Below are 8408 nucleotides of genomic sequence, written 5' to 3'. Positions count from 1 at the left end.
CCATCTTAAAAGTAAGAGGGACTACTGTTGATGTAGGCGAAAGATATTGCCTTGGAAGTATTTGTGACAGAAATAGGAATTGGGGTGTCGATGGAGATTGTCCCTAGTTTGGAGTATTGAAATAGTTGATATGGAGTGGTTTGGGGGCGCAACTTGTCTACACCTTCATCTCAACAGGACAGCTCAGGAGTCAAGACCCCTGTAGGATTTCCATGTAAAGTGCAGGTACCCTTTTTACTGTAGTATATATACCAATGTTTATATATGCGCTTAACCATAGTTTTTGCCATATCTTGAATACCATGTTCTTTAGGGGGGATGTGTCTTGCCTTACTGTGTTTTATCCCCAGAGTGAAGGAAGCTCTATGGTAAAGAACCCCCATCTTAAAAATAAGAGGGACTGTTGATGTAGGTGAAAGATATTGCCTTGGAAGTATTTGTGACAGAAATAGGAATTGGGGTGTCGATGGAGATTGTCCCTAGTTTGGAGTATTGAAGTAGTTGATATGGAGTGGTTTGGGGGCGCAACTTGTCTACACCCTTATCTCAACAGGCAGTTCAGGAGTCAAGACACCTGTAGGATTTCCATGTAAAGTGCAGGTACCCTTTTGACTGTAGTATATATATGCCAATGTTTATACATGCACATAACCATAGTTGTTGGCATGTCTTGCAATAGAAACTTCTTTAGGGGGATGTGTCTTGCCTTACTGTGTTTTATCCCCAGAGTGAAGGAAGGAAGCTCTATGGTAAAGAACCCCCATCTTAAAAGTATGAGGGACTGTTGATGTAGGTGAAAGATATTGCCTTGGAAGTATTTATGACAGAAATAGGAATTGGGGTGTCGATGGAGATTGTCCCTAGTTTGGAGTATTGAAATAGTTGATATGGAGTGGTTTGGGGGCGCAACTTGTCTACACCTTCATCTCAACAGGGCAGCTCAGGAGTCAAGACCCCTGTAGGATTTCCATGTAAAGTGCAGGTACCCTTTTTACTGTAGTATATATACCAATGTTTATATATGCACTTAACCATAGTTTTTGCCATATCTTGAATACCATGTTCTTTAGGGGGGGATGTGTCTTGGCTTACTGTGTTTTATCCCCAGAGTGAAGGAAGCTCTATGGTAAAGAACCCCCATCTTAAAAGTAAGAGGGACTGTTGATGTAGGTGAAAGATATTGCCTTGGAAGTATTTGTGACAGAAATAGGAATTGGGGTGTCGATGGTGATTCTCCCTAGTTTGGAGTATTAAAATAGTTGATATGGAGTGGTTTGGGGGGCACAACTTGTCTACACCCTTATCTCAACAGGCAGTTCAGGAGTCAAGACACCTGTAGGATTTCCATGTAAAGTCCAGGTACCCTTTTTACTGTAGTATATATACCAATGTTTATACAAGCACATAACCATAGTTGTTGGCATGTCTTGCAATAGAAACTTCTTTAGGGGGATGTGTCTTGCCTTACTGTGTTTTATCCCCAGAGTGAAGGAAGGAAGCTCTATGGTAAAGAACCCCCATCTTAAAAGTAAGAGGGACTGTTGATGTAGGTGAAAGATATTGCCTTGGAAGTACTTGTGACAGAAGTAGGAATTGGGGTGTCGATGGAGATTGTCCCTAGTTTGGAGTATTGAAATAGTTGATTTGGAGTGGTTTGGGGGGTGCAACTTGTCTACACCTTCATCTCAACAGGGCAGCTCAGGAGTCAAGACCCCTGTAGGATTTCCAAGTGCAGGTACCCTTTTTACTGTAGTATATATATGCCAATGTTTATACACATGTACTTAACCATAGTTTTTGCCATGCCTTGCAATACAAAGTTCTTTAGGGGGGATGTGTCTTGCCTTACTGTGTTTTATCCCCAGAGTGAAGGAAGGAAGCTCTATGGTAAAGAACCCCCATCTTAAAAGTAAGAGGGACTGTTGATGTAGGTGAAAGATATTGCCTTGCAAGTATTTGTGACAGAAATAGGAATTGGGGTGTCGATGGAGATTGTCCCTAGTTTGGAGTATTGAAATAGTTGATATGGAGTGCTTTGGGGGCGCAACTTGTCTACACCCTTATCTCAACAGGCAGTTCAGGAGTCAAGACCCCTGTAGGATTTCCATGTAAAGTGCAGGTACCCTTTTTACTGTAGTATATATATGCCAATGTTTATATATGCACTTAACCATAGTTTTTGCCATATCGTGAATACCATGTTCTTTAGGGGGATGTGTCTTGCCTTACTGTGTTTTATCCCCAGAGTGAAGGAAGGAAGCTCTATGGTGTAGAACCCCCATCTTAAAAGTAAGAGGGACTGTTGATGTAGGTGAAAGATATTGCCTTGGAAGTATTTGTGACACAAAGAGGAATTGGGGTGTCGATGGTGATTGTCCTTAGTTTGGAGTATTGAAATAGTTGATATGGAGTGCTTTGGGGGCGCAACTTGTCTACACCCTTATCTCAACAGGCAGTTCAGGAGTCAAGACCCCTGTAGGATTTTCATATAAAGTCCAGGTACCCTTTTGACTGTAGTATATATACCAATGTTTATATATGCACATAACCATAGTTCTTGCCATGCCTTGCAATACAATGTTCTTTAGGGGGGGATGTGTCTTGCCTTACTGTGTTTTATCCCCAGAGTCAAGGAAGGAAGCTCTATGGTAAAGAAACCCAATCTTAGAACGTAATAGGGAATGATAATAAAGATGAAAGATGCTGCCTTGGAAGTACTTGTGACAGTAGTAGGAATTGGGGTGTCGATGGAGATTGTCCCTAGTGTGTTTTCTTTATAGTTACCAGAAAGTATCATGCCAAGAGCAGTGAGGATGCCGGATTGCAGTTTCCCAGTTGAGGTGAGCGCAGACCTTTCTAGCTTTGTATTTTTCAGATCTGATTAGAATCAGTGACTCTCCGTTCAATGGAAACGGTTGAGAAGCGCGGCCCCCATAAAATGCAGGTATCCCATCAGTACCGAGCAACGGTGTCTTCAATTAGTTGATTCGGAGTGGTTTAGGGGGGCAACTTGTCTACACCTTCATCTCAACAGGGCAGCTCAGGAGTCAAGACCCCTGTAGGATTTCCATGTAAAGTGCAGGTACCCTTTTTACTGTAGTATATATATGCCAATGTTTATATATGCACTTAACCATAGTTTTTGCCATATCTTACAATACAATGTTCTTTAGGGGGATGTGTCTTGCCTTACTGTGTTTTATCCCCAGAGTGAAGGAAGGAAGCTCTATGGTAAAGAACCCCCATCTTAAAAGTAAGAGGGACTGTTGATGTAGGTGAAAGATATTGCCTTGGAAGTATTTGTGACAGAAATAGGAATTGGGGTGTCGATGGAGATTGTCCCTAGTTTGGAGTATTGAAATAGTTTATTTGGAGTGGTTTGGGGGCGCAACTTGTCTACACCTTCATCTCAACAGGGCAGCTCAGGAGTCAAGACCCCCTGTAGGATTTCCATGTAAAGTGCAGGTACCCTTTTTACTGTAGTATATATACCAATGTTTATACACATGTACTTAACCATAGTTGTTGGCATGTCTTGCAATAGAAACTTCTTTAGGGGGATGTGTCTTGCCTTACTGTGTTTTATCCGCAGAGTGAAGGAAGGAAGCTCTATGGTAAAGAAATCCAATCTTAGAACGTAAGAGGGAATGTTAATAAAGATGAAAGATGATGCCTTGGAAGTACTTGTGACAGTAGTAGGAATTGGGGTGTCAATGGAGATTGTCCCTAGTGTGTTTTCTTTATAGTTACCAGAAAGTAGAATGCCAAGAGCAGTGAGGATGCCGGATTGCAGTTTCCCAGTTGAGGTGAGCGCAGACCTTTCTAGCTTCGTATTTTTCAGATCTGATTAGAATCAGTGACTCTCCGTTCAATGGAAACGGTTGAGAAGCGCGGCCCCCATAAAATGCAGGTATCCCATCAGTACCGAGCAATGGTGTCTTCAATTAGTTTATTTGGAGTGGTTTAGGGGGGCAACTTGTCTACACCTTCATCTCAACAGGAAAGTTCAGGAGTCAAGACCCCTGTAGGATTTCCATGTAAAGTGCAGGTACCCTTTTTACTGTAGTATATATATGCCAATGTTTATATATGTACTTAACCATAGTTTTTGCCATGCCTTGCAATACAATGTTCTTTAGGGGGGATGTGTCTTGCCTTACTGTGTTTTATCCCCAGAGTGAAGGAAGGAAGCTCTATGGTAAAGAACCCCCATCTTAAAAGTAAGAGGGACTGTTGATGTAGGTGAAAGATATTGCCTTGAAAGTATTTGTGACAGAAATAGGAATTGGGGTGTCGATGGAGATTGTCCCTAGTTTGGAGTATTGCAATAGTTGATATGGAGTGGTTTGGGGGCGCAACTTGTCTACACCTTCATCTCAACAGGGCAGCTCAGGAGTCCAGACCCCTGTAGGATTTCCATGTAAAGTGCAGGTACCCTTTTTACTGTAGTATATATATGCCAATGTTTATACACATGTACTTAACCATAGTTTTTGCCATGCCTTGCAATACAATGTTCTTTAGGGGGGATGTGTTTTGCCTTACTGTGTTTTATCCGCAGAGTGAAGGAAGGAAGCTCTATGGTAAAGAACCCCCATCTTAGAACGTAAGAGGGAATGTTAATAAAGATGAAAGATGCTGCCTTGGAAGTATTTGTGACAGTAGTAGGAATTGGGGTGTCGATGGAGGTGGTCCCTAGTGTGTTTTCTTTATATTTACCAGAAAGTAGAATGCCAAGAGCAGTGAGGATGCCGGATTGCAGTCTCCCAGTTGAGGTGAGCGCAGACCTTTCTAGCTTTGCATTTTTCAGATCTGATTAGAATCAGTGACTCTCTGTTCAATGGAAACGGTTGAGAAGCGCAGCCCCCATAAAATGCAGGTATCCCATCAGTACCGAGCAATGGTGTCTTCAATTAGTTGATTTGGAGTGGTTTAGGGGGGCAACTTGTCTACACCTTCATCTCAACAGGGCAGTTCAGGAGTCAAGACCCTCTGTAGGATTTCCATGTAAAGTCGAGGTACCCTTTTGACTGTAGTATATAATAATAATAATTAATAAATAGTATATATACCAATGTTTATATATGCACATAACCATAGTTGTTGCCATGTCTTGCAATAGAAACTTCTTTAGGGGGGATGTGTGTTGCCTTACTGTGTTTTATCCCCAGAGTGAAGGAAGGAAGCTGTATGGTAAAGCATCCCCATCTTGGAACTTAGGAGGGACTATTAATATAGGTGAAAGTTGAGGTTAGTGCTTTTCTTGCTTTCTATTTTTTAGATCTTTTTGGGTTCAGCTACTTTTTTATTAAAAGGAAATAATTGAAAAATGAAGGCCTCACCAAATGCTGGTATCATAGGAAAAATGTGTATTAGCTTTTGTCCTCCCTGTTGGAATAGAGTTATAGAGGCACTCATCTTCCTATTTATCTCAACACTGCGAGGAAGCAGTAAATAGCAGAAGTGCATTGCTGCTTCACTTTTCTAAGAGCTCTATGTAAAAAAGGCTTTTTCTAGCTTGATGTTTTTGACACCCTTTTATAAGCAGAGAAGTGCTGTCCCTGCAAAAATGGAAGTATTGCTTTGGTCTTGAGCAGGAACATGTTTAAATTTTCAGTTGATTTGAAGTGGGCTTGAGGGTGTTTTTTATTTCTTTATTTTTAGTCTACACTTCCTGCTCCTCTTCCACAAGTGTCCACAGTTACCTCCATCATATATCTGTTTGTTTGTCGGTGATGTTGAAATAATTTGCCATTCCTTACTCGTCTAACTGCCATCTGTCTGCAGATTCCAATAACCTCTCAGTATAGAATACTGTATGTGTACTGATGTCTGAGACCTGCCGTATTCTACCGTTTTTGTTGCTGCTGACTGAATTGGAAAAGAGAAGTAAAGTCTAGTGAAGACTGCCTTTGATGTCTTTGAGAAGAGAGAGACCGTGCCATGAGTTTCTTTAGTTTCTAAGGAGCCTCACATTAGCGATGATGGTATGTACTGACAAGACAGTACTCACAATGAAAGCCGTATCGGCTACTACACAGGAGACAGAGCAATCTGCTTCCACTCTGTGTCATGTGCTGTGGTGCTGACAGTGGATGTCCAAACAGCTGATTGGTCAGAGTGTGAAGCAGCAGGATCCCAGCTTGATCAACTATTGATGACCTATTTTGAGGATGGATTGTCAATAGTATTTCACCAGAAAACCCCTTTAAGATGATTGTTACATGTAATTGTAATTTTAAATTGCACTGATTGACATGCTATATTTTTAGTTGGCGCTCTTTACATCCAGATAATCTACTCATCTAAGCACATCTGTGTCCTTAATTAAGCATCAACTCTGGTAATATTGTATCTTGTTTTTCAAACTCTGTTTAATTGAATTAAGCAGCAAAATGCAAATGTAAATGATTATGAGCGCGAATTTAATTTTGTTCTCTTTCATTCAGAAGAAGCAGGCTGCTGACATCAACGCTGACGCACCTCCATTCTATTAGGCCTGTGACAATGACAGATCTGAGGCGCATTACTGAGTTCCTTGATCTCCTCCAGTTCAGATGGATACCATGACTACTGCATGTTGAACAGCTGATCTTTTTTAAACTGACGGGCATGTATAGAGAAGATGAGAGCAACAAAGAGTCTTGCAGCTGTTTATGAAGAAACTACAAAAAAATGCGGTTATTCCATTAAATGCCAAGAGAAAAGCCTGTCGGAACTAGTGTCATCAGGGGACTGTGGGATTCTTCTGTAATGTCATTTCTGTTATTCTTTGTGTCGCACAAACCAATATTGTTTACAGCGTTCGGTATTAAAAATTTGATACAGTGTTAAACATGCATTCTGTGCTCTTAAATCTCGAAAACTATATTACATGTGCAAAAAATAAATATATGAATGTATAGTGGTGTTTCCAGTGGCAAATCATTATATGCTTAACTTTATTTTCTCGGCTGTCTTTGGGGGACACGTCGAAGACCTTGGGTATAGCTCCTGCCTCTAGGAGTTGGACACTACGCAAACATAGTTAACTACGTATGCCAACTATACCTCTTCTTCAGCCACTAATCTAAATCAGTTTTAGCTTAGTGGCTATAGGAGGCAGACCTACCTGCTGTAGTTCTTCTAGTTCATGGCGTTCCTTAGACTTGAGGGTTCACAGGGTGACAGAAACCCCTTACTACACCACTGAGGAGGGACCTCAGGGTTGCATTAATGTCCCCGCTGGTTCCCTTCCTCTCAAAGGCAAGGTAGCATAGAGTAGCCCTAACTTTTCTGTGACCCACCAGTGGAGATATCTTGTTCAAGTTCCCTGGGCTCCCCTACCCCTTTCAGAGCAAGGTGAGAGATAACAAGGGATCATTCTGGATATCTATGCCACAGCATGTAGCTCAAACCATTAGCATCAGGGACCGCCCCTTTTGCAGCCTGCTGGATGATGGGGCTGTGCGCTGCTGCATTTTCGGAGGGGGGTTGCCCCCCCCTTTGGATAGGTGGCCTGCCCTGGGCCGTGTCATACCTCGAGAGAGTTCAGCTGTTTCTTTTCCTTGCAATTATCTCCCTTCAAGCCCATGTGTGACATTTCCCTCTGTCTGCTATCTTGAAAGGTAACCTTCCAGGTAGCCATCACTTCGATCTGCCATGTCTCTGAACTCGCCACATTGTCATGCAGATCTCCCTTTCTCATGCTTCATCTGGACAAAGTAGTGCTTCACCCTGTTCTTTACTTTTCTCCTGTTCTTTTCCTCAACAATGACATTGTTCAGCCCAACTTCTATCCAGAGCCTTCACACCCTACGGCACGTTGTCTTCACAAGCTCAATGTCGTATGTGCATGGTGGATCTATCTGTCTTGCACAGAATCCTTCTGTCATTCTGATGCACTGTTCCTCATCCCTGACAACCTAGTTGCAGTCTGGGGACCTCCAGTTCCACAATCAACCACTGGATCAGGTCGATGATCATGGAGACCTACCGTGCCAAGGACAGGACTTGGCCCTTTCAGGTCATGGCCCACTCAACTCAAGCAGTGCATGCATCTTGGTTGGTGTCCCATATCGTTTCTGCGGTTTAGTTTTGTAAGGCTGGAATTTGGTCTTCGTTTCATACGTTCACAAAATTTTACAAGGTGCATGCTTTCACATCTTTTGATGCTACTCTTGGTCGCAGGATTCTGCAGGCGGCAGTACCCTGATTGTATCACAAGTATTTCTGGCACACCCCTAGGTACTGCTTTTGAACGTTACTGCTTTTGTTACTCTCCTTCTTTCGTCTCTTCATTGGGAGACTCGGGACACACCCGTTTGTTTCGGGGGAACCAAATGTTTCTCTGTTTTGAGATTCCCCCTATACTTTTTTTGTTTGGTTGTGTTTTATTCTAATTCACATTTCTTGTTACTTTCCTACTG

At 42.2% G+C, this 8408-nt stretch overlaps 1 long non-coding RNA gene across 1 annotated transcript; it reads left to right on the top strand.

Annotated features, from left to right (window-relative positions):
- Positions 1 to 505: 505 nt before the first annotated feature.
- LOC136582147 (uncharacterized) lies at positions 506 to 6904 on the top strand. The gene is made up of 2 exons (XR_010787147.1): positions 506 to 5987; positions 6450 to 6904. It is a non-coding gene; the product is annotated as an uncharacterized lncRNA (long non-coding RNA).
- The last annotated feature ends 1504 nt before the right edge of the window (positions 6905 to 8408 follow it).

This window comes from Eleutherodactylus coqui, chromosome 11 (assembly GCF_035609145.1).
Source record: "Eleutherodactylus coqui strain aEleCoq1 chromosome 11, aEleCoq1.hap1, whole genome shotgun sequence".
Lineage (NCBI taxonomy): Eukaryota > Metazoa > Chordata > Amphibia > Anura > Eleutherodactylidae > Eleutherodactylus > Eleutherodactylus coqui.
The sequence above is the reverse complement of the archived record's forward strand: the minus strand, read 5'-3'. Positions and strand labels throughout refer to the sequence as shown.